Below are 24,531 nucleotides of genomic sequence, written 5' to 3'. Positions count from 1 at the left end.
GTCATGTTACAAACCTCCCGATTGATAGTCGTTGTACAAAAATAAAAATGTCAATGCTCTCAGTTACATATTCTGATTTAACACTGGGATTTTCGTATTTGCGGACAGCCGGAATTAAACCTTTTTTCTCCACATTCTGGGAATCCACTAGAATATTGTCCTTGCCTATCGGCGGCACAGCGTTGGAGTTGCTGCCTTACAGCGCCGGAAACCCGGGTTCGATCCTGACCTGACGGTACTGTCGGTACGGAGTTTGTACGTTCCCCTGGAACCGCGTAGGTTTACTCCGGATGTACCGATTTCCTCCCATACTCCAAGGACGTACAGGGTTGTAGGTTAACTGGTTGGTACAAATTTAAAAAAATCTCCCGAGTGTGTTGGATAGTGTTAGTGGCCGGGGTGATCGGTGGTCGGCGTTGAACCGGTGGGCAGGAGGACATGTTTCCACGCTGTACCTCTAATGTCCAAAGCATTAACGAGAGTTGTCCCAGAGCTCGGGAGAGACAGCTCTCCGGGAATGTGTAACTGGTACGAAAGTGGGGTGTTCGGGGGTGGGGGGGGGTGGGGGTGGGGGAGTTCGTGAGGGGATGGGGTGGGGATTACATTGTGGAGTTAATTTTTCAGTTGTTAATCAGAGTGAACACCCCGACGTACGGATGCGTTTAGAGATGGGGCCTGTCACAGTCGGATTTCACTGCCCAAAGGTCATAATCTGTATCTGTGCACCTGCACTAGTGCCCGCGCATGTACCAGTATGTTTTATTACCGAGCTCAACTCGCTGTGGAATGATTTAAGTAATGGGGCTGTTGGATAATGTCCTATCCCTCCCTTCCCTATGGAAACTTCCTCGATCTCGTCAGATGCTGAGTTCCCAGATCCTGGTTAAACTAAACGGGTCACAGTTAAGTCTATAAATTCGGCCACGATGGAGTTTGTGAGCAGGATTAACGATTGTAAAGACCATTCAACCTATGGCAGCGGCTGGCTGCTCGTTCTCTCCCGACATTTAGCTAGCCCATCTTCTCTTTTTTTCCCTCCCCTGAAGTAGGTAAGATGGACAGAGTTAGAACTGTGTCTGAGTTCAGTTTAGTTCAATTCAGTTTAGTTTATTGTCACGTATACCAAGGTACAGTGAAAAGCTTTTGTTTAATGCTATCCAGACAGCAAAAGGCAATTCACGATTACAATCGAGCCATTTACAGATACATGATAAGGGAATAACCTTGAGTGTAACTCCGATCAAAGATAGTCTGAGGGTCACCAATGTGGTACATTGTAGTTCAGGGCTGCAGTCCGGCTGTTGGAGGATGATTCAGTAGTCTGATAACAGCTGGGAAGAAACTGTCCCTGAATCTGGAAATGTGTGTTTCCACACTTCTATAAATTTTGCCTGATAGGAGAGAAGAGAAGAGGGAGTGGCCAGGATGCGACTCATCCTTGATTATGCTGCTAGCCTTGCCGCGGCAGCGTGAAATATAAATGGAGTCAATGGAAGAGGGTTGCTTTGTGCGATGGTCTAGGCTGCGTCCACAATTGGCTGCAATTTCCTGCAGCCTTGGATGGAGTTATTCCGAAACTAAGCTGTAATGCATCCCGTTAAGATGCTTTCTATGGTGCATCTATCAGCAGACGTTAATAAGAGTTGTAGCCGGCATGCCGAACTCCCTCAGCCTTCTAAGGAAGTTGGTGTGCGTTCTTGGCCGTTGCTTCAATGTGGGTGGTCCAGGAGAAGTTGTTGGTGATATTGACTCCAAGGAATATGAGTTTTCAACCATCTCCACTTCGGCACCATGAATGCAACCTGTCGTATGTATACGCTTTGCTTTCCGAAGTCGAGCACTATCTCCTTTGTCTTGCTGACATTGAGATAAAGGATGTTGGCTCGACACCAGGACACAAGGTTGTATATCTCCTTCCGGTATTCCGTCTTATCATAATTTCACATTCGGTACGCAACATCCGGTGGCGTTGTCTACGAATTTGAAAGTTGAATTAGATTTGCACATGGCTGCACAGATGTGTGTGTACAAGGAGTTCAGAAAGGGGTGAGAACACATCCATGAGGATTATCAGATAGGTTGAAATGTTCCCTATCCTCACTGATTGGGGTCTATTGATCGCGAAGTCGAGGGTCCAATTGCTGAGTTGTTTGCTGACAACAAGTTCAACGAATTTGGTGATACGCTTGGATTGTAAAAGGGTATTAAGTGCAGAGTTGCAGTCTATGAATAGGAGTCTGACGTTGGTGTTTCTCTTATCTACTTTTTTAAGGGATGAGTGTGGAGCATGAGTGATGGCCGATAGGCCATGGACGTGTTGTGGGTAGGCGAACTGTAGTGGGCCAAGATCGCTGGGTAGACTGGATTTAATCCTTTCCATAACTAGCCTCTGAAAACATTTCATGATGATGGATGTCAAGGCCACTGGACGGTAATAGTTTAGGCGTAACGTCTTGCTTTCCTTCTGTACTGAGATAATGGGATTAGTTTAGAGATGCAGCGCGAAAACAGGCCCTTGGACCCAGCGAGTCCGCGCCGACCACCGATAACCCCGCACTTTCCTATAAACAAAGGAAAATTTACATTTTTACCAAAGACAATTAACCTACAAACGTGTGCGTCTTTGGATTGTGGGAGGAAGCTGGAGCACCCGTCGAAAACCCACGCGATCACAGGAGAACGTATAAACGACGTCGTGACAGCACCCTTGGTGAGGATCGAACCGGATCTCTGGCGCTGTGAGGCAGCAACTCTACTGATGTGCCACCTGAAATTGAGACCGATAAAAGTTGTACTTCGCACCCACTCCAATATTCCAGATTGTTTAGCAGGCAATCGAGCTGGTGTTCAGTCCCAGAGAACGTGTTCAGTGACGCCCAATGTCCGTTCTCTTTTCTCTTTGCAGTGAATTTGTTGGCGATTGTGAACCTGTCCCGGGGAAAGTGCGGCCTCTCCACCTGCACCACTCGCTACCTGGTGGCCATGGCAGCGGCCGATCTACTCACCATCTTCACAAAGGTCATTTTCTATAGGATCAGAGTTCATTACTTTCCGTGGAATTTCCTGTCCTTTACCCCGGTGTGCAGTGTTGGCTTTGTACTGAAGTCTGTCGCGATACATTGTTCTGTCTGGTTCACCGTCGCTTTCATCTTTGACCGGTTTGTCGCAATTTGTTGCCAGAAACTGAAAACAAAATATTGTACCAAGAAAACTGCTGCCTTGCTTCTCGCAACAATTGGTGTTCTGCTCTGTCTGAAAAACATCTCCTTCTACTTCATTATGGAACCATCACGTATATTCGACAATGTACCGTGGTTCTGTCTAGTGAAAGCCAGTTATTTCACTGAACCGGGCTGGGTGGCATATGACTGGTTTGATACGGTGTTAACTCCGCTCCTCCCTTTCGCTGTGATCCTGCTACTCAATGCTCTGACAGTCCGGCACATTTTAGTGGCAAGTCGGGTCCGTAAGGGGCTGAGGGGTCAGAGCAAGCAGGAGAACCGCAGTGACCCGAAGATGGAGAGTAGGAGGAGGTCTATGGTTTTACTCTTCACCATCTCCGGCAGCTTCATCCTCCTGTGGCTGACGGCTGTTGTAAACTTCTTCTGTTATCAGATCGCTGGAAGGGGAATATATTGGACTGATTCTGAATGGATCTTTAACTATGTCGGGACTTTGCTGAGTGATCTCAACTGCTGCACGAACACATTTATTTACGCGGTGACCCAGTCCAAGTTCAGGGAGCAGGTGATGAGCGCGGTGAAATATCCGGTCACATCAGTGATTCGGGCCATGACTAAATCCTCGGCCTGAGCGGAAACCAGAGGCGTCCGTAGTCTCTGCGCTTGGGCCACCAGCACTTTCACCAGATCCACCATCTTACAAGTGTCAGTGCGGACGGATGACCGCATGCCCGTCACGGCGAGATCGTTCCGATTTCCACAATCGCCCCACCTCCCCTTTCCTTCCTCCTCCTATACTCCCTTTCACCTCCTCCCGCTTCTCCCTCCTGCCTCTACTCTCACCTCCTCCTCTTCCCCGCTGATCTTCGCTCCTCACTGCTCTCGTTATACCACCCCCCTCCGTCTGTCCCCACTCGGCAAAACCACTCCCTGCTTCCCACCTCCTTATCTCCTCCGACTCTCATCTGCCCCCCCTCTCCTCTTTTTTTCCATCCTCTGCTCCCTCTCTCCGCTTCCTCTTCCCCTCCCATCATCACCTCTCGTCGTCACCTTACCTCCCCCTCCTGTCTCCCTCCGTGGTCGCGGCGGTCGGAGTGAACAGCGCCATTGGACCAACCACTGCATCTCGCTCCGCAGTGCACAGCGGTCAGTGTAATAATGTTCGCCTCGTCGCTCATCAGCCTATTTCCCTTCGTAGTGGAACCGGTCTGGTGTAAGCTCCCTCCTGAGATCAGTGCGGAGTCTGCCCAAGACCGGGTCACATTATAGTGGGACTGAGTTTCTTCTAGCGGAATGCGTCACGACGTGGTTTGACCACGACAAGACCTCAAGAAATCGTGGATGCAGCCCAGACCATCACGCAAATCAACCTCCCTTTCATTGACTCCATTTAAACGTCACGCTACCTCGGCAAGGCCAGCAACACAATCAAGGACAAGTCGCACACTACCCTCACCCCCCCTCCCGCCTCTTCTCTCCTCTCCCATCAGGCAAAAGGTAGGGAAGTGTAAAAACACACACCTCCAGATTCAGGGACAGTTTGTTCCCAGCTGTTATCAGGCAACTGAAACATCCTACCAACGACTATAGAGCAGTCCTGAACTGCTATTTATATCTTTGGTGTCCCTCGGACTATGTTTGATCGGACTTCGCTGGACCTTGCCTTGCACTAAATGTTATCCATGGTATTCCCGTTATATTTTATCTGCACACTGCGGATGGCTCGAATGTAATCGTGTAATGTCATCGCCCGGTTCGGCCGCGAGACGTTTCAGCGCCCGGTGCGATTCGGCCGCGGGGACTTCCATCCCCTTGCGGGGACTTTGCGGGTCGGTCGGGGACGAGCTGTCTGTCCGTGGGCGTGGGGAAGAGAGTGGAAGTTTTGTTGCGTCCATCACAGTGAGGGGGTGTTTGGAGTCACTGTGATGGACGTTTGTGTTGGGGTTATGTGTCTTGTGTTCTTTTTTTCTATGACTGCTATGTAGTTTCGTTCGGTACTTCGGTACCGAATGACAAATAAAGCTCTGTTATACCTGTTATATTATCTTTCCACTGACTGGTTAGGACGCAAAAAAAGCTTTTCACTGTACCTCGGTACACGTGACAATAAATTAAACTCAACTGAAACTAAACTCAAACTCCGCTGTGGGATCAGTTGTTCAACCCTTCCTCTTGAATGCGGTCCGCCTGATATACCCCTCCCGTGGTAACATTGTCCACCCGCCTTCCTGAGTGTGGTCCGTCTGGTATAACCTTCCCCGGTACTACTATTAGATCACCCAGCTCAGCAGTGTACGTCTTACGAGCAGAATTGCTGGCCATCATTGAGTAGATACACTTAGACTGCCCGCACCCTTCAGACACTGCCAATTCAGCAGCGTCTGTTTCACCAGTTTATTTCTAAATACGTGTACAATATCCTCGTCAGCTGGAAATGATGCACAGATTTAGCAAGGACGTTGCCAGGGCTCGAGAAGACATTAAAATAGATATCATAGAGACTGAAGGTAAAATAATTAAAGCCGGGACTTGAACGGCTGATCGAGTGAGTCGAGTAATGGAAAATGGGTTGAGATTAATGTGAGGTGTTGCATTTTGAGGGGTGAAACCAGTGCAGAGTATTCACGTAAGATAGACACAAAAGGCTGTAGTAACTCAGCGGATCAGGCAGCATCTCTGGAGAACAGGAATAGGTGACGTTTCGGGTTGAGATCCTTCTTCCGATTGGGAGTCATAGAAGAAGGAAACTAAAGGTGTAAAAAGCTACAGAACAAATCAGAGCCGGCACTGATAACCTAGGAGCCCACGATGGGTCATTGTTGGCTATGGAGGAGAGGACAACGAAGAGATACGAACAGTGAAACTAGTAGGACCGTGAGGGTGGCGGGGTGGCGGGGTGGACGGAGAGACACAAGTTTGGCGACGGAGGGGGGGGGGGGAGATGGCTACTTGAAGTTAAGAAAAGAAATTCCTTCCGCTGGTTGATAAGCCAGCGACATATGAGGTACTGTTCCTTCAACTTGCGTATGGCTTCACTCTGACAGCGGAGGATTCCCAGGACTGCAAGGGCAGTGTGGGAATGGTAAGAGGAGTTTAAGTGTTTGGCAATCGGGATATTGTAAAGGCCAAGACGGTCGGAGCATAGGTGTTCAGAGAATCACTCGCCCAGTCTGTACTCGGTCTCACCAATATTTAGGAGTTCACACCGAGAGCAACGAAGACCGTAGATGACGTTGGAGGAGGTGCAAGTGAATCTCTGCCTCACCTGAAAGGACTGTCGGGGTTCCTGGATGGAGACGAGGAAGGATGTATAGGGCCTGATGACGCATGTCCTACGGTTGTTGAAGAAAGTATCTGGAGAGTGGGTGGAAGGGCCTTCATAAATCTTGTAGAGCAAAGGGGTCTACAAATGCAAGAACATAATTCTCCAAAAGTGGGGTGACGGTTTAATAGGGGGGTGAAAAGACTTTTGGAACGTGGCCTTCATCAGTGAGGGTATTGTGTAGAAATTGGGAAGTTATGTGGCTGGTGAAGCCGCATTTCCAGTGAAAAGATGCACGATAAGGAAATAACCGTTAGTGCAATTTAAAGCTGGCAAAGTCCGACCATGGATAATCCGTGGGACATCAAAAAGGTAGATAGTAGTTCCGCACTGCTCTCTGGTTGTGGTTGGATGAACCAGTTGCCTGATAACAGCTGGGAAGAAACTGGCGGTGAATCTGGAGGTGCGTGTTTTCACGCTTCTCTTCCTTTTGCCTGATGGGAGAGGAGAGAAGAGGGAGTGGCCAGGCTAGAACTCATCCTTGATTATGCTGTTGGCCTTCCCGTGGCAGCGTAGGATGGGATGGGGGTTCGGTCAGTGCGTGACCCGGGGAATGTTTGTGACACAATACATCGTTTTCTTCTCATTTCAATTATTGTCCAATGCTTCTGTTAATGTTGTTTTATTAGAGAGCGACAAGGCTTGGGAATGCCGATCGTGGATGGACTGTGCAGCTGGGAAGGAACTGTCCCTGAATCTGGAGCTGAGGGTTTTCACACTTATCATATCATATCATATCATATATATACAGCCGGAAACAGGCCTTTTCGGCCCTCCAAGTCCGTGCCGCCCAGCGATCCCCGCACATTAACACTATCCTACACCCACACTAGGGACAATTTTTACATTTACCCAGCCAATTAACCTACATACCTGTACGTCTTTGGAGTGTGGGAGGAAACCGAAGATCTCGGAGAAAACCCACGCAGGTCACGGGGAGAACGTACAAACTCCTTACAGTGCAGCACCCGTAGTCAGGATCGAACCTGAGTCTCCGGCGCTGCATTCGCTGTAAAGCAGCAACTCTACCGCTGCGCCACCGTGCCGCCTCTATACATTTTGCCTGATGGGAGAGGGGGAGAAGAGGGAATGGCCAGGGTGTAACTCGATCTTCATGATGCTGTTGGTCTTGCCGAGGCAGTGTGAGGTATAAATGGAGTCAGTCGAAGGGAGGTTGGTTTGTGCGATGGTCTGGGTTACGTCCACAATTCGCGGCAATTTCTTGCGGTCTTGGATGGAGCTATTCCCAAACCAACCTGTCATGCATCCTGATCAAAAGCTTTCTACAGTGCATCTGGAGAAGTTGGTGGCAGTTGTTGGGGACATGCCTAACTTCCTAAGGCTTCCAAGGAAGTAAAGGCGTTGGTGTGCTTTCTTGTTTGTTGCTCCAATATGGGCGACCCAGGAGAATTTGTTGGCGATTTTGACTCCTCGGAACTTGAAGTTTTCTACCATCTTTACTTCGGCTCCATCACTGCAAACTGGGGTATGTGTGTCGCTTCAATTCCTGAAGTCAATCACTATGTCCGAGGACATTTTTTTAATGATTGCATCAATGTGCTGGATCCTGATCAGATCTTCAGAGATATGCACGCCCAGGAACCTGCAGGTATTGACTCACTCCAACAGGGACACATCGCTGAAGCCAGGTTTGTAAATCTTCAGCCGTATGTTTCCAATATCAACATTCAGCTCTTTGGTTTGACTGTATTTCAGAGAAATGGTTTTGTTCTGGCACCATTCAATCAGACGACCGATCTGGGACGCCAGAATGCACTGCTGAGCCTACTGGAGATGTCGTGGGTCCAATCAGCGAAACGTCGATGAAAGTAGGTGCCCACTTGATAACCCCAATGACGTATCTGCCTAGCCTTTGTCAACATCGGAGGAGCATAGGTGAGTGCATAAGCCTCCGATCACCACCGGGAGCAAGTTGACATTTGGCACTTTGGATTTCTAACATCTTCTCCTGTATATTTGGAAACAGGAGAAACCCCACACAGTGTCTTGGAGAACCTCCAAACTCCGTACAGACAGCATCCGTAGTTAGGATCGATCATGGTTCTCAGGCAGCATATTTTATTACAGTAAACAGCCTAGAATGGGAGCCCGCCGAGGCGGCGCCTGCTGGTCCCTGGAGAATCAAGCCGGCGACGACGACAGACACGAGGAGCGAGGCCGGTTGGAAAGGAAAGGGAACCAGCGTTTGGCCTACCGCGCCCCTAATGTCGGCTGTGGGAGGTGCCCACCCCGGCGAATAAAGGTGGATGGGCAAGGAGAGGGACCTCAGTTCTCTGGTCGATCCAAATGTCCAAAAAGGCGAAGGCTAGAGGCCCGATGGGGCATGCCTGGAAAGGGTATCGCTGATCACAACCAGAGCGCGGACTCGACTTTTGAAATGGCGATAAAACATGGCGCCTCTTGCATGATGGTGCAGTGGACTACTTCTCTACACTTGCGAATCGGGGATGTGCTTGGATATGCAAATACTTTACTGGAATGTTTGTAAGAAAATAATTTCACTGGACATTTGCAGTTTGTATTCGTGACAATAAAAGCACCATTGAACCATGGAAGCATTGCATTACAAACACTCACTAGACCCGCTGTAGATTCTGGTGGGTCAGTATGAGGTGCCGGAGGGCATGTATTGATTTGTCTGTGAAGCAGCTTGATCGCAGGCTCAGATCCGTCAGTGAGGAAATCACACTGAGAACGGAGACGAGTTCCTCGGCGCAAGAATCCCCGAGACCATTGGCACCAAACAAGGGGATCAGAAAGAACCAGGGACACACAGAGACAGAAGACAGTGTAAATCCCCAGTGTTAACCAGTAACACAGTTACTTGATCATATCAATATTCAGTGCCAGGCACCGAGTGACTGTAAGCACAATGTCACACAGTTGGGTACTTACCCCAGTTTCTGCATTTTATAGTGTGGGCTCCGCAAAGCCACCAAGAGCAGCTTCACTCCTGAATCTCTCACTTTATTACCACCAAGATCTAAGTCCTTCAGTGAGTGGCTTGTACTGAGAACAGAGACAGGATTCTCATCAGAGGAATCTGAGAGCCCATTGGATTCCAACCTGTAGATGAGGGAAGATGAAAGTAAGAAACTCAGGGAGATCGGAAATGGTGAACTCAGAGAATTCCTGTGTTCGCCACCCACAAGTTGATGTTAGTTTATGGTCACGTGCACAGAGGTACAGTGAAAAGTTTTTTTCGTGCTGACCAATCAGCGGAAAGACAACACATGATACAATCCAGCCATCCACAGTGTAGAGATACGTGATAAAGGGAATAACATTTAGTGCAAGATAAAGTCCAGTAAAGTCCGGTCAAAGATAGTCCGAGGGTCTCCAATGATCTAGATAGTTGCCTAGGACTGATCTCCAGTTGTTGGTCGGATGGTTCAGTGGCCTGATAACGGCAGGGAAGAAACTGTTCCTGAATCTGGAGGTTCATACGCCTTGCCCGATGGGAGAGTGGAGAAGAGGGAATGGCCGGGGTGAGCCTCGCCCTTGATTATGCTGGTGGCCTTGCCAAGGCGGCGTGAGGTGTAGATGCAGAACTATTAATGTTCTGTGTCAGACCCAGAGTGACTGTAACATAATCTCTCACAGTCTGGTACGTACACCAGTTTCTGTATTTTACAAGTCAGATTCCTCAGATCTGTGGACACCAGCTTCACTCTTAAATCGCCCAGTTTATTGTTATCCAATCTAAACACAAATAGACAGAATGAGAAATAAACTGATTCCAGATTCCTTCCTCTTGATGCACTTATTATCCTCACGGTTTTAGACACGTCTATATCAGGAGATGAAATAAGATAATGTTCTTGCAGCAAACTGCAAGGAGCCAGTCAAAAAATGTTGGAGAACTGGATCAGGCAGTATCTCTGGAGAAAAGGAATGATGGACGTTTGGGATTGGAATTCCTCATTAGATTGAAAGATAGAGGTGGGGAGGGGTATTTGGTGAGAAACTTGAGACGATAAAGTGCCAGAAGAAAAGGTTCCCCGAAACCTCACCTGTTGCGTTTCTCCAGAGATGCTGCCTGATCCACTGAGTAACTTCAGCATGTTTGGAGTGAAGCAGCATCTGCTGTTCCTTCCCACTAAAAAGGAGACAGCGTCGTCCTTCCAACCCCAAAGACTTACCAACATCTGGTCATTTTTCGCATTGATAAACCTTCTTTTCACCAGTTTGAACAAGGGAAGACCTGGCGTGGGTGGGCTGCCGAGAACCAAGGGGGACCCTGTGAAGAGGGGACGGAGAAGGGACCTTCTGAATTCTGAAATAGGGTCCCGACTTGAAACATCGGATGGGCCCGGGGTGGGTACCGGACGTCGGTGGAGGACACGCCGCCGAGAACATAGAGGGACCATTGCCAACAACATTGAGCACTTTGTAACTTTGTCGGCGCCCTATACTCTTTGCATATTTTGTATATTGTAGGCAAAACAAAGAATGTCACGTTGACATGTCACATATGATGATAAAGCATCATTCATTCATTCACACCGACTGTTTAATTTTGAAGCAAAACACAAGCACACACAGTCACACGTGCACACACGTGCATACAAGCGCGCACGCACGCACTCATGCATATACACGAGCACGCACGCACATACAAACGCACTCACGCACACACTTACGAACTCACGCACTCACACGCGCACACAAGCGCAAACGCACGCACATGCACATACAAGCGCACGCACTCACACACACGCACATTCACACGCGCGTGAAAGAGCACACGCACGCACTCATGCACATACACACTCACACGAGCGCATACAAGCGCACGCGCAGAGTGAAGCACCCTCCGCACAGTCCTGTGTCTCACACACTCACGGGGATGGGAAAGGGAGCGGAGAGGGAGGATGGGGGGGGGGGGCACACGGAAGGAGGGTGGGAGAGTAGGGGAGTGAGGGAGGACAGGAGGGTCACACGGAGGGAGGATGGTAGAGGGGTTAAAGAGGGAGAGAGGGACGGTGGGCGGTAGAGGGGGAGTGGAGGAGGGAGGGAAGAGCGGAGGGTCACACGAGGAATAGTGGAATTGAGGGAGGGAGAGAGGGAGGAATTGGATGAAAATTTGTCAAAGTAGTGCCAAACATGCATTGAACCAGGCTAAATGTCGTCTGGAGTATTATTTACACCTCTTGTCACGTATTAGAACGGGTTAGAAACCTTAAGAGGGGAAACTACCTCCATCAAACACCCACAACACTCTTATCTCTTATTATTGAGACGGTGGTACAAGAAACTGAGAATTGTGATCTCCGGATCCAAGAGAAGTTTCTTCCACCAGCCTTCATGGCCTTGAACCACCCTGCACACAACCCGAGTCAGCACCAAACAACTGCGGACATTACACTATGAATGTTGCACCACATACCTTGGCTTCAACAATATGGTCTCCCTTACACTGGAGAAAACAATGTGCAGATTTAATGATCAGTTTGAGGAGCACCTATTTTCAATGGTGACCCTGTGTTTCCAGTTGCCCAACATTTTAATTCCCCGTCTCCTCTGACCTTTTCTGTGCCCTCCTGCGCTGTAATATAGAGGCCCGTGCTTCAACAGAACTGCTCATCTTCTGTCTCAGCATGATGCAGTCGGCTGGAATCAGTATTGAACTCTACAACATCAGGTCCCTCATATTCTCTGCATGCACCAGAACTGGCCATTTCTCCTGTACGTCATCGACCTGCAATGTTGGCTCAGTTTCCCTCCCTCCATTGGCGCAGGCTGACCTGCTGGACATGTCCCAATGCCCTGCATTTGTGATTTTACATGTCCCTTTTTATTGTCACTCTCTTACTGCCCTCATCTCACAGCCTTTGTACCATTGGTGTATTCTCCCTATAGTGACATTAAACACTGACCAGATCTCATATAACAACTACAGCATGGAAACAGGCCTGTCCGGCCCTACCAATTCACGCCGACCATTCTCCCTGACCTAGTCTCATCTACTTACACTCAGACCATAACACTCTAATCCCCTCTCATCCATATACCTATCCAATTTACTCTTAAATAATAAAATCGAGCCAGCCTCCACCACTTCCACCGGAAGCCCATTCCATACAGCCACATCCCTCTGAGTAAAAAAGTTCCCCCTCATGTTACCCCTAAACCTTTGTCCCTCAATTCTGAAACTATGTCCCCTTGTTGGAATCTTCCCCACTCTCAAAGGGAAAAGCCTACCCACGTCAACTCTGTCCGTCCCTCTCAGAATTTAAAAAACCTCTATCAAGTCCCCCCTCAACCTTCTACGCTCCAAAGAATAAAGACCCAACCTGTTCAACCTCTCTCTGTAGCCTAAGTGCTGAAACCCAGGCAACATTCTAGTAAATCTCCTCTGTACCCTCTCCATTTTGTCGATATCCTTCCTATAATTTGGCGACCAGAACTGCACACCATACTCCAGATTCGGCCTCACCAATGCCCTGTACAATTTCAACATTACATCCCAACTTCTATACTCGATGCTCTGATTTATAAAGGCAAGCATACCAAACGCCTTCTTCACCACCCTATCCACATGAGATTCCACCTTCAGGGAACAATGCACAGTTATTCCCAGATCCCTCTGTTCCACTGCATTCCTCAATTCCCTACCATTTACCCTTTACGTCCTATCTCATCTGCAACTGATCCATATGGTGACGCTGGTCTTGCCCTATCAGAGATATTCCCCATGTGCCATCCATTACTTCGATTTCTCTACGGCTTGAAACATTTTTTTTGGTCCCTTTTCTACACTTGGTGGAGGGTTTTTGAACAAAGCTTTGCATCTCTCTCCACTAGTGCTACCTCACCTGCTGAATGTTTGCAGCATTTTCCGTTTAACACTGAAATGAGAACCAGTGGAATTTAATAAGAGGAAACGCGAGACGTGGGATTATTTATGTCCAGCAGCACCAGTGTAGACACAGACGTTTAAAGATCAATGGATTTTCACAAGATCTCAGTTCCCAAAAACTGCAGCTGTTGCAAATCTGATTTTTTTAAAAACATGAAATAAGCAGCAGTTCAAAATATTCAGCGTTTATTTCAAACTTGCTGTTCCTTTGGTTGCTTTTGAAACACTTTGTGATGTTCATTATAACTTCAGTAAACCGATCTTTTCTTTTGAGTTCAGTCTCTATGGTTTTGCATCATCTGCTCATTGTGACCATTGACCACGGAAAGGATGGCAGGTGTTGCACTGCTTTTGTTTTGCGGTTTTCACCACGGTGACCGTTGTCGACGTGGAACTTCATCACAATGGAATTGTTCCGCAACCAATAAATAGCAGCAACCGCTGAAGATCCTTCACTCAGACACAGCTCCGTCTCTTCTGAGTGTCGCTAAAGAGCGCGGATGATGTTTTCCTCTTGGTTCGCAGGTTCAGAAATCCTCAGGCCTGCGGACCAGGTGACCGCTGTGAAGGTGAAGGAACCGCCCATGCTGACAACGAGAAAGACAAACCGGGTGCAAGTAACGGTCAGCACAACACCACTCCAGCAGCAGTAATCCACGCTTTGGAGAGTGGAGGAAACACTGCTGGTGGAGACGAGGCAAAACTGCCTCAGGAGGTGGCAGGACCATCTAAGGCAATGGCAGAGGGTCAGCCTGAGAAAGGCTCTCTGTCATTTGGTGTCCATTATCCTGTTGCAGAACTGAGGCAGATGAGAGAAGCGAAAGAACATTCTGCCGAGGCAATGCTGCAACCTGGTAAGCAAGGTGACAGCGTGGAGCAACTGGCAGGGACTGTACCCGACACAGACGCAACAACTATCGGGGAGAGCAACGTCGAGAGCGCTCCAGTTCCAAGGCCAGTAGATGACAGCTCCACCACGCTTGAATAACCAAAGAGGAAACCTGCCATCTTCCACCGCCCCACTCCAAAACAGACACCCGTGCTTAAAGAAACTGTAAAACAAAGTATCCGGTTGCAATTCATTGCAATTGGTTTCAGCACCTGGAGACCCGGCTCCATCACTTCGATCTATAAGCACCAGAGAAGCTGGGCAATGGAGAAGCTGAGAATACAAACATCTTTCAGTTTAGCTGCAAATATGTATTAATTGTTTGCCTTTTTAAAAAAAATAGTGTTAATAATAATACTAGTAACTTGCATTGTTAACAGTAATAAAAGTATTTACCGTTACATTCATTATAATTCCTTGATGTGAAAGGGGGTGGGGGGAATGTTGCTAAACGAATGAACTCCGTGTTACACGCACACGTGCACGCATGCACACGCACACACATGCACACGCACGCACACATTCACGCGCGCACAGTCGCACACACTCATGCACAAACATGCACACACACACACACACACACACACACACACACACACACACACACACACACACACACACACACACACACACACACACACACACACACACACACACACACATAGACAGAGTGAAGCTCCCTCCGCACCGTCCTGTGTTTCATACACTCACTGGGATGGAATAGGGAGCAGAAAGGGAGGAGAGGAGGGTCACGTGAAGGGAGGGAATGGAGGAGGGTGGGAAGGCAGGAGGGTCATCAAGAGGGAGGAAGTCGGAGGGGTGGAAGAGGGAGAGAGGGAGGGTGAGTGGAAGATAGAGGGAGGGAGGGAGAGAGGGAGGGAGGGAGGAAGGAATGTGGGGGGAAGGAGACGGGAAGAAGGGGAAGAGGGAGGGAGGGATGTAGGGAGGAGAGGAGGGTGACGGGTAGGGGAGGGTGACGAGTAGGGAGAGGAGGGTGGAGGGGAGGAAGGGAGGAGAAGAGGGTGATGGGGAAGGATGGATCAACTATTTCCACTTCCGCACCATTGATCCTGATTTACGCATGCACTCTGCCATGCTTCTAAAATTTAATAACTAGTCCCTTCGTCTTGATGACATTGAGTGATAGGTTATTGTTCTGACACATAATGTCAGTAAAGTTCACTGTCTCTTTCCTGAACTCCGCCTCATCATTGTTCCAGAGCCGACCCATCACAGTGGTGTCGACAGCAAACCTGCGGACGAAATCAGAGAGAGTGCAAAGGGAGTATCGTAGGGGACCGAGAGATCATCCTTGCAGGGCGCCGATGTTAAGACTTATTATGGAGGGCGCCATTATGTCGCAGCGGTAGAATTGCTGCCTCACAGTGCTAGTCGCGCCAGAGACCCGGGTTCCATCCTGACCACGGGTACTGTCTGTGTGGAGTTTGTACGTTCTCCCCGTGACCGCGTGGGTTTTCTCCGAGATCTTCGGTTTCCTCCCACATTCCAAAGACGTACAGGTTTGTCGGCTTGGTATACGTGTAAACATTGTCCCTGATTTGTGTGTAGGATAGCGTTAACGTGCGGGGATCGTTGGTCTGTGCGGAATAGGTGGGGCCGAAGGGCCTGTTTCCGCGCTATATCTTTAAACCAAAAAAACAATGGTGTGACCTATCATCAATGACTGTGGTCCAGGGTCCATAGAGCCGAGGAAGCAGTAGCAGAGGGTGGAGCACATTCATAGGTCCGAGAGTTTGGAGATAACCCCCCCCCCCCCACTGTGGACAAAGGTACACACGGCTTCAACTCTGTGACAAGTTCACGCCTGTTCACACCTTTATTCTCACAATTATCAAACTGAACCTGGTGTCAAGTTCATTTCCATTCCTGGTCACATTAGTGTTCAGTTCCCTCTTGTCCACAAGGAACTTCATCCAACCCTGTTTGTATTGAATGAATGCTGACCACCTTTTTCTGGGGTGGACGGTACTCTAGATGCAGGTATGTGAATGGATCCTGGACTCGCTGCTGTGACTGGATCCTGGACTCCCTGCTGGAACGACCGCAGGCAGTGAGAATGGGCCCGCACCTGTCCTCCACTATCACCCTGAGTACCGGCACACCACAGGGCTGTGTTCTGAGCCCCATGCTCTACTCCCTCTTCACACACGACTGTGTTCCTGCATTCGACACCAACACCATTGTCAAGTTTGCAGACGGCACAACGGTGATCAGGCTGATCACCAACGGCGATGAAACAAACTATAGAGCGGAGGTGCAGAACCTGGCGGACTGGTGCTCGGATAACAACCTGTCCCTAAATACCACCAAGACCAAGGAGCTGATCATCAACTTCCGTAGGTCACATAACGGGGAATATGCCCCGATCTCTATCAATGGGGACAGTGTGGAGAGAGTATCCAGCTTCAAGTTTCTGGGCACTCACATTTCGGAGGACCTAACATGGTCCATTAACACTGCTGCGCTGGTCAAGAAGGCACAGCAAAGACTGTTCTACCTAAGAACACTGAACAAGTCTGGTCTACCCCAACAGTTGCTGACGACCTTCTACCGCTGCACCATAGAGAGCATCCTAACGCATGGCATCCCTGTGTGGTACCTCAGCTGCACGGAGGCAGAAAGGAAAGCTCTACAGCGGGTAGTCCATAGAGCTCACAGGGCCATCGGAACACAGCTACCAGACTTGGAGGGCATCTACAACACACGATGCCTCAGAAAAGCCACCAGCATCCACAAAGACTCTTCACACCCCTGCAACAGTCTGTTCGAACTCCTTCCATCGGGCAGACGATACAAGACCTTCTACGCCCGCACCTCCAGACTCAGGAACAGCTTCATCCCCAGGGCCATAGCTGCTATGAACCGGTCCTGCTGAGCCGGATGGTCACAACGCATAGATCAAATTGCACTTTATCCTGTCTAAAACTGTTACAATTGTTTCATTGGGTTGCTGTTGTCTAAATTAATTAAATTATTGCATCGTATGGCAGGCGCATTCCCAATCTCGTTGTACCCCTGGGTACAATGACAATAAAGATATATTGTATTGTATTGTATATCTGCGAGTGTAAAGTACATCACATTTAGTCACTCCGAGGTGCATTCACATTCTGTTCTTCTGATCCGAACGTAATCATCCACATACCCGTTGTTTAATGCTCTGCATGTCTATCCTTGCAAATTCCCACATATCAACGATTCACTTGTTGTTCTTCCCAACTGCACAGAGGAGAAGATCTGGTCAATTGTTGATCGTTTCAAAGCCACTTGATGGGAGGCTGAATCTCGACTTCTGACTCTACATCGCTTCAAAGATAAGCATCACCTTCTTTGAAAGAGAGAGGGCCAAGCCATAATACACTGTGGACCAAGTGCTCGTAAATGTGATTCAGTATTTGGATAGCATTGACACAGAGAGTTGCTGGGCCAGTTTCTCTGCTGTATGACTATGACAATAGACAATAGACTCTGGGTTCAGTCTCTGCACCTTTCTCCACATGTGGTATCACCATCAGTAGTTACAGCAGGAGTGTGGTACTCTATTCTTATGTGTCCGAGCTGTTTCCTGGAGCGAAGGAAGCTGAGGGGTGATGATATGAAGGTGTGTAAAATCATGGGACGAATAGATAGGATGATTGCAGAGTCGTTTACCCAGGATGAAGATTCAAACATAACACCTCAGGTTTAAGGTGACAGGGGCAAGATTTAGAAGGAACCTGAAGGGAAGGCTTGACACAAAGATGGTGCTGGGTATATAGAACGAACTTTGATAAGATGATTTACTTCTGACATTACTTTTTTTCTCCCTAGACGGATGTCGTCTGAGACTTCTGAGTTGATTATGTGTTACTCGAAGGGCTGAATGGCCTACTCCTGCACCTATTGTCTATTGTCTATTGTCTACTCCTGTATTGCAGATGTCCGGCCAGTGATAGGGTCCACGATATCATACCAGGTGTTTTATTGTGTTCTCTCTCCTCACCTTTTCCTCACATTTGTCCAACAGTTCATTTGTGGTTAACCCCCATTGTAGCAAAGTGTGGCGTCATGCATTTTGGTCGTAGGAACAAGGCGTAGACTATTTGCTACATGGGGAGAGAATCCAGAAATCAGAGGTGCAAATAGAGGTGCACACACACACAGGAAGAGAGACTGGAGGGAGATGTACATGCATGCACAAAACTACACGCACACCAACACACAAATGCATGCACACACATGTACATACACATGTACACACACATGTACACGCGCACACAAACGCACACGGGGTGACTGGAGAGGGGCTCGTACACACATAAGCACACACACTCACATACACACACACACACACACACACACACACACACACGTGCACGCACAAACACACCACACACACCACACACTTACAAACCCGCACCCCTTCCACATTCCGAGACACCCCCATAACCCACTGACCCCTCATCCACTCCCCACACCAAGACACACCCCACTCATACCCTCCCACGTCTACACCCTACATAACCCACCCCCAGTCCGAAACACCCCCATATTCCACCGTCCCACACACCCCAAGTCTCAGACACCCACATACATCCCCTCAGCCACCCTCTCCCCACACTGAGCCTCTGCCCACTCAACCTCTCCCACTCCTATCCCCCCATACTCCACGCCCCCCCCCTCCCCACACTGAGCCCCCACCCACTCAAACACTCCCACCGATCCCCCCATACTCCAACCCCCCCTCACCACTCCAGGGATCCCCATACACTCCCCACCCTAACCTGGTCTGTGGCAGGGACTAAGTGATGGGTGAGTGAGGGGGTGTGGGCGAGGGGGTGTGTGAGTGAGGGGTAGGTAGGTGAGGTGTAGGTGGGTGAGTGGGTGATGGTGTGTGGGTGAGGGGTGGGTGAAGTCTGTGTGGGTGAGGGGGTGTGTGGGTGATGAGTATGTGGGTGAGGGGGGTGAGGGGTGTGTGGGTGAGGGGGGTGTGGGTGAGGGGATGTGGGTGAGGGGGTGTGGGTGAGGGGGTGTGGGTGGGGGGTGAGGGTGAGGGAGTGTTTGGGTGAGGGGATGTGGGTGAGGGGGTGTGGGTGTGGGGGGGAGGGTGAGGGGATGTGGGTGAGGGGGTGTGGGTGAGGGGGGGAGGGTGAGGGGATGTGGGTGAGGGGATGTGGGTGAGGGGGTGTGGGTGAAGGGGGGAGGGTGAGGGGATGTGGGTGAGGGGATGTGGGTGAGGGGGGTGGGAGTGGGTTGTGGGTGAAGGGGTGTGGGTGAGGGGGTGTGGGTTGTGGGTGAGGGGGGGTTGAGGGAGTTTGTGGGTGAGGGGGGTGTGGGTGAGGGCGTGTGGGTGTGGGGTGTCTAGGAGTGGGTTTGGGAGGGAGGGTGTGGGTGTGTCTCCGAGTGGAGGTGGGAGGAACAGTGTGTGTGGGGGTGTCTAGGCGTGGGGGTGAGGGGGAGTGAGATATGGGGTGTAGGTGTGGGAGGGGATGGGTTTTTCTAGGAGCGGGGGAGGGGAGAGGGTGAGTGTGGTGTATGTGGGGCATTGGAGAGGTGGGTGAGGGCAGGTGTGTGGGGGTGGGGGATGGGAGGGAGGGTGTGTCTCGCAGTGTGGGTGTGATATCGGGGTGTAGGAGTGGGAGGGGCTGAGGGATGTTGAGGAGTGGGGGTGGGAGGGAGGGTGTGTGGAGTATGGAGGGTGCAGGGGGTGGGGAAGTGGTGTAGGGGGGTAAAGGGAAACCGGGTGAACTGGTATGGGGGTTTGCAGGAGTGGGAGTGGGTGAGTTGAGGGTGTAAAAGTGGGCGGGTTGAGTGCGGGTGGCTTGGAGTGGGAGGGAGTGGGATATGGGATGTGCCTGGGCTGGCTGAGGATGGGTGTAGTGGGGGATATGGGGTGGTTTGGTGCTGGGTGAGGATGGTCTAGGAGTGGGGTGGTGAGATATGGGGGGGGTGTATAGACTGGGTGAGAGTGGGTGGGAGGTGGGGAATGGAGGGGTGGGTAGGACTGGGTGAGAGGGATCTAGGAGTGGAGAGTTGGTTGTGGGGGTGGTGGCGGGATAGGGGGGGCTGTAGGGACTGGGTAAGAGTTGTCTCGGAGTGGAGAGTGGAGGGGAGGGGTTTGGTGCACGGGTGGATATGCAGGGACTGCGTGAGAAGTGGGGGGGTGGGATATGAGGGGGTGGAGGGACTGGGTGAGGGGGGTCCAGGAGTGGGGGGGGGGGTGGGGAATGGAGGGTGGTGTCGGCACTGGGTGAGGGTTCCCCCAGGGTGGGGGAGGGGGGGTGAGTCCAGGTGTGCGGTGTCGGCACTGGGTGAGGGTTCCCCCAGGGTGGGGGAGGGGCGGTGAGGTTCCCTCAGGGTGGGGGAGGGGGCGGTGTGGGGAGCCCCGTGTTTCGTTTTGTTTAGAGATTCAGTGCAGAAAGAGGCCCTTCGGCCCATCGAGTCCGCGCCGACCAGCACTTCCCTCACATAACCACTATCCTACACACACAAGGGACAATTTTTACACATACACCAAGCTAATTAGCCTATAAACCTGTACGCCTTTGGAGTGTGGGAGGAAACCAGAGATCCCGGAGAAAACTCACGCAGGTGACGAGAAGAACATACAAACTCCATACAGACAGCACCCGTAGGGAGGGGAGAGGGAGAGGGAGGGGGTGGAGGGGGAGAGGGAGAGGGAGAGGGAGGCAGCAACTCTAGCGCTGTCCACCATGGCCGCCCAGTGTTGACTCACCAGCTGAGGGAGGTTGAGGGGAAGTGGAAGGGGCCGACAGTGATGCTGTCGATGTAGTGCAGGGGGATTCGCAGCAGCAGGTGACAGGACAGGCCCACAAAGTCGTAATGAGACACCAGCAGGACTCGTGGGGTCAGCAGCACCAGTTTCTCGCTCTCCCGGTTCCAGTGGTCCACCCTGAGTGGGGCAGGAGACGGGGAGATGCACTCACTCACTCCTGCTCCCTGGCAACGGGGCTTTCCAAAGGGAACGTCCGTCCCCACCCTCGCCCCACCCACCCTCCCGATACAGACTCACCCTCCCTCACCCACACCCCCCTCCCTCACCCATACCCCCCTACCTCACCCATACCCCCATCCTCCCTCACCCATACCCCCACTCTCCCTCACCCATAACCCCACCCTCCCTCACCCACACCCCCACCCTCTCTCACCCACAGCCCCCTGTCTCACCCACAGCCTCAACCCTGACCAACATCCGCGCCTGTGGGTCAGGGGTCAGTCAAGCTGTAGGATTGCCTCTCTCCCCCCAGTTCCCCTCTCCCCCCCTGTTCACCTCTCCCTCCCATGTTCCCCTCTCTTTCCCCCGTTCCCCTCTCTCTGCCCAGTTCCCCTCTCTCTCCCCTCGTTCCCCTCTCTCTGCCCAGTTCCCCTTTCTGTCCCTCTATCCGCACCTCCCTATCCTCTCCCACACCCTGCCTGTCTCCTCTCCCCTTTTCCCTCACACCTCCCCTCCTCATCTCCCACCCCCTGCTCCCTTGCACCCTCTCCACTGACGTCTCACTCCGGCAGAAGCTGGGCATTCCCCCCCCCCCTCCCCTCGCCGCTCCACTGATCCGGGGTCTCTTACTCTGTGAGGAGCCAGGCTCCCTGCACTTTGCCGTCTTCATCCCCCAGTGTTTTCTCCGTCTCGCTGATCGCTGCTTGCAACACTCCTGGCTGTGGAGACACAGTGAGAGAGAGATGGTTTATGTCCACTGGGGAGAGAAAGAGAGACTGTGACCCCCCCACTGGGGAGAGAGAGAGACTGTGACCCCCCACTGGGGAGAGAGAGAGAATGTAACCCCCCACTGGGGAGAGAGAGACTGTGACCCCCCACTGGGGAGAGACAGGGACTGTGACCCCCACTGGGGAGAGAGAGACTGTGACCCCCCACTGGGGAGAGAGAGGGACAGAGACTGCAACCCTCTGCTGGGAGAGAATAAAACTGTGACCCTCCACTGGGGAGAGAGGGAGAAATAGTGGCCGTGGGAGATAGAGAGAGAGAGAGGCAGAGAGAGAGACAGAGAGAGAGGCAGAGAGAGAGACAGAGAGAGAGGCAGAGAGAGAGACAGAGGGAGAGGGGGAGAGAGAGATGATTTCCTTCCAACAGAGAGACAGTGAGACGGAGACTGTGACCCTTCACTGTGAGACAGACGGATAGATGAACCCTCTGACCTCTCTCTGACCACAACCATCAGGGGGAGAGACCAGGCCTGTCCTTCCCTCGCTGACCCCAGGAGGTGATGCCCCGATCCCCAGCAGTATCCCAGACCCATCTCCCAGCCACCGCGCAGCCCACACTCACCCGCAGAGCAAAGAATTCAACCCGGTGGCTCTGGCCCGAGGACGGGGGAGAGGGGGATACAGTCGGGAGAGGTCAGCAGGGGTTACAGGGGTCACGCCCGAGCCCGGGGCAGAGGTCACGCACTGTTCCACTCCTGGGTCAGGGGTCAGGTGCTCTACTGACCCCGGGATAAAGGTGGCGTCGGGTTCCATTTGCGGCGAGGGAACGCTGTGCTCCAGCTGATCCCCCATGGCCGGCAGGGGAACCCCTGCTCCTCCCGAATCGGGGAAGGGAAGGTGAGGGAATCGCGGGGCTCCGGGACGGGATCAGCTCCAGTCCAGGCCGGAGCGAAGCAGCAAACTCCGGGTGCGAGCAGTCAGGGTCAGGGTGGGTCAGGGTCACAGGGTCAGGGGTCACAGGGTCAGGGGTCACAGGGTCAGGGGTCACAGGGTCAGGGGTGAGGAACGGTCAGGATGTGGGACAGGAGGGGGTTTGGGAGGAGTCAGGGTCAGGGTGCAGGAAGGGTCAGGGTCAGGATCAGGATGATGTCAAGTGTCAGGTTCCGGGACAGGGTCAGGGGTGGCCAGGTCTCCGTAACACAACAACTGAGGACGACACTCCACCGCTGAGATAAATCAGGAAACTGGTGAGAGGCTGCAGCCTCGATCACAACACCCAACCACCGGAAATGTAGAAAAACAGGGTCCAGTTGCCAGGAAACAGCCGACACTCAACAGGGAAATAACCCAGAGCAGAACAACAGAAAAAATATGTGTTACTGATACAAGAGTGTTACAGTGTGGTGTGTATCAGTGTTACAGTGAGGGGTGTATCAGTGTTACAGTGATGGTGTGGGGTGTATCAGTGTTACAGTGAGGGGTGTGGGGTGTATCAGTGTTACAGTGGGGGGGTGGGGTGTATCAATGTTACAGTGAGGGTGTGGGGTGTATCAGTGTTACAGTGGGGGTGTGGGGTGTATCAGTGTTACAGTGAGGGGTGTGGGGTGTATCAGTGTTACAGTGGGGGTGTGGGGTGTATCAGTGTTACAGTGAGGCGTGGATCAGTGTTGCATTAAGCTGTGAGGGGGTAGAGTGTTGCAGTGAGTGCTGTATTGGAGTTACATTGAGGGGTCTGGGGGGTTATAGTGAGGGTGTGGGATGTATCGGTGTTGCAGTGAGGTGTGTATCAATGTTGTGGAGAGGAGTGCAAGGTTTATCAGTGTTACAGTGAGGCGTGGATCGGTGTTGCATTAGGCAGTGAGGGGGTAGAGTGTTACAGTGAGGGCTGTATTGGAGTTACATTGAGAGGTGTGGGGTGTATCAGTGTTACAGTGAGGGGTGTGGGGTGTATCAGTGTTACAGTGAGGGGTGTGGGGTGTATCAGTGTTACAGTGAGGGGTGTGGGTACCTCGGGACAAGTGACAAGAAACGAAACTGAACTGAACTGGGATGTATCAGTGTTACAGTGAGAAGTCTGGCTAAAAGACTGTGCATTCACCTCATCACTCTCTAGATTATAATTGGACCACTCCTCAGCCCTGTGATCCATGGTACAAAGTCTTAATCTGTCCAACCTCTCCCTATAGCAGTCTGAAGAAGGGTCTTGACCCGAAACGTCACCCATTCCTTCTCTCTTGAGATGCTGCCTGACCTGCTGAGTTCCTCCAGCATTTTGTGAATAAATAATCTCCCTATAGCTGAGTGCCTCTAGTCCTGGCAACATACTGAGAAATCTCTGAACTTTTTCTAGCTTAATAATATCCTTTCTGCAGCAGTGTGACCAAAACTGAACGCAATACTCCGGATTCGGGGGCACTAACGTCTTCTCATAATGTCTCAACTTCTCCACTCAATACTGTGACTGATGAAGGCCAATGTGTCGAAAGCTTCCTTTTTCACCCTATCCACCTGTGATGCCACTTTCAGGGAACAACGTGCCTGTACTCTGCAATCCCTCTGCTCTACAACAGTGCCG

The 24,531-nt window shown here is 51.1% G+C and overlaps 1 long non-coding RNA gene and 1 pseudogene across 1 annotated transcript; one reads left to right on the top strand and one right to left on the bottom strand.

Annotated features, from left to right (window-relative positions):
- The window catches only part of LOC144612316 (tumor protein p63-regulated gene 1-like protein), a 316,908-nt pseudogene that overhangs the window by 194,245 nt on the left and 98,132 nt on the right, over positions 1–24,531 (top strand).
- On the bottom strand, positions 18,217–21,954 carry LOC144612420 (uncharacterized). Its single transcript, XR_013549668.1, has 3 exons — positions 21,862–21,954; positions 21,013–21,189; positions 18,217–18,382 (listed from the first exon to the last, which is right to left on the bottom strand). It is a non-coding gene; the product is annotated as an uncharacterized LOC144612420 (long non-coding RNA).

The sequence above is a fragment of the Rhinoraja longicauda genome, chromosome 44 (assembly GCF_053455715.1).
Source record: "Rhinoraja longicauda isolate Sanriku21f chromosome 44, sRhiLon1.1, whole genome shotgun sequence".
Classification (NCBI taxonomy): domain Eukaryota; kingdom Metazoa; phylum Chordata; class Chondrichthyes; order Rajiformes; family Arhynchobatidae; genus Rhinoraja; species Rhinoraja longicauda.
Note: the sequence above shows the minus strand (reverse complement) of the source record. Positions and strands in the feature narration are given on the sequence as shown.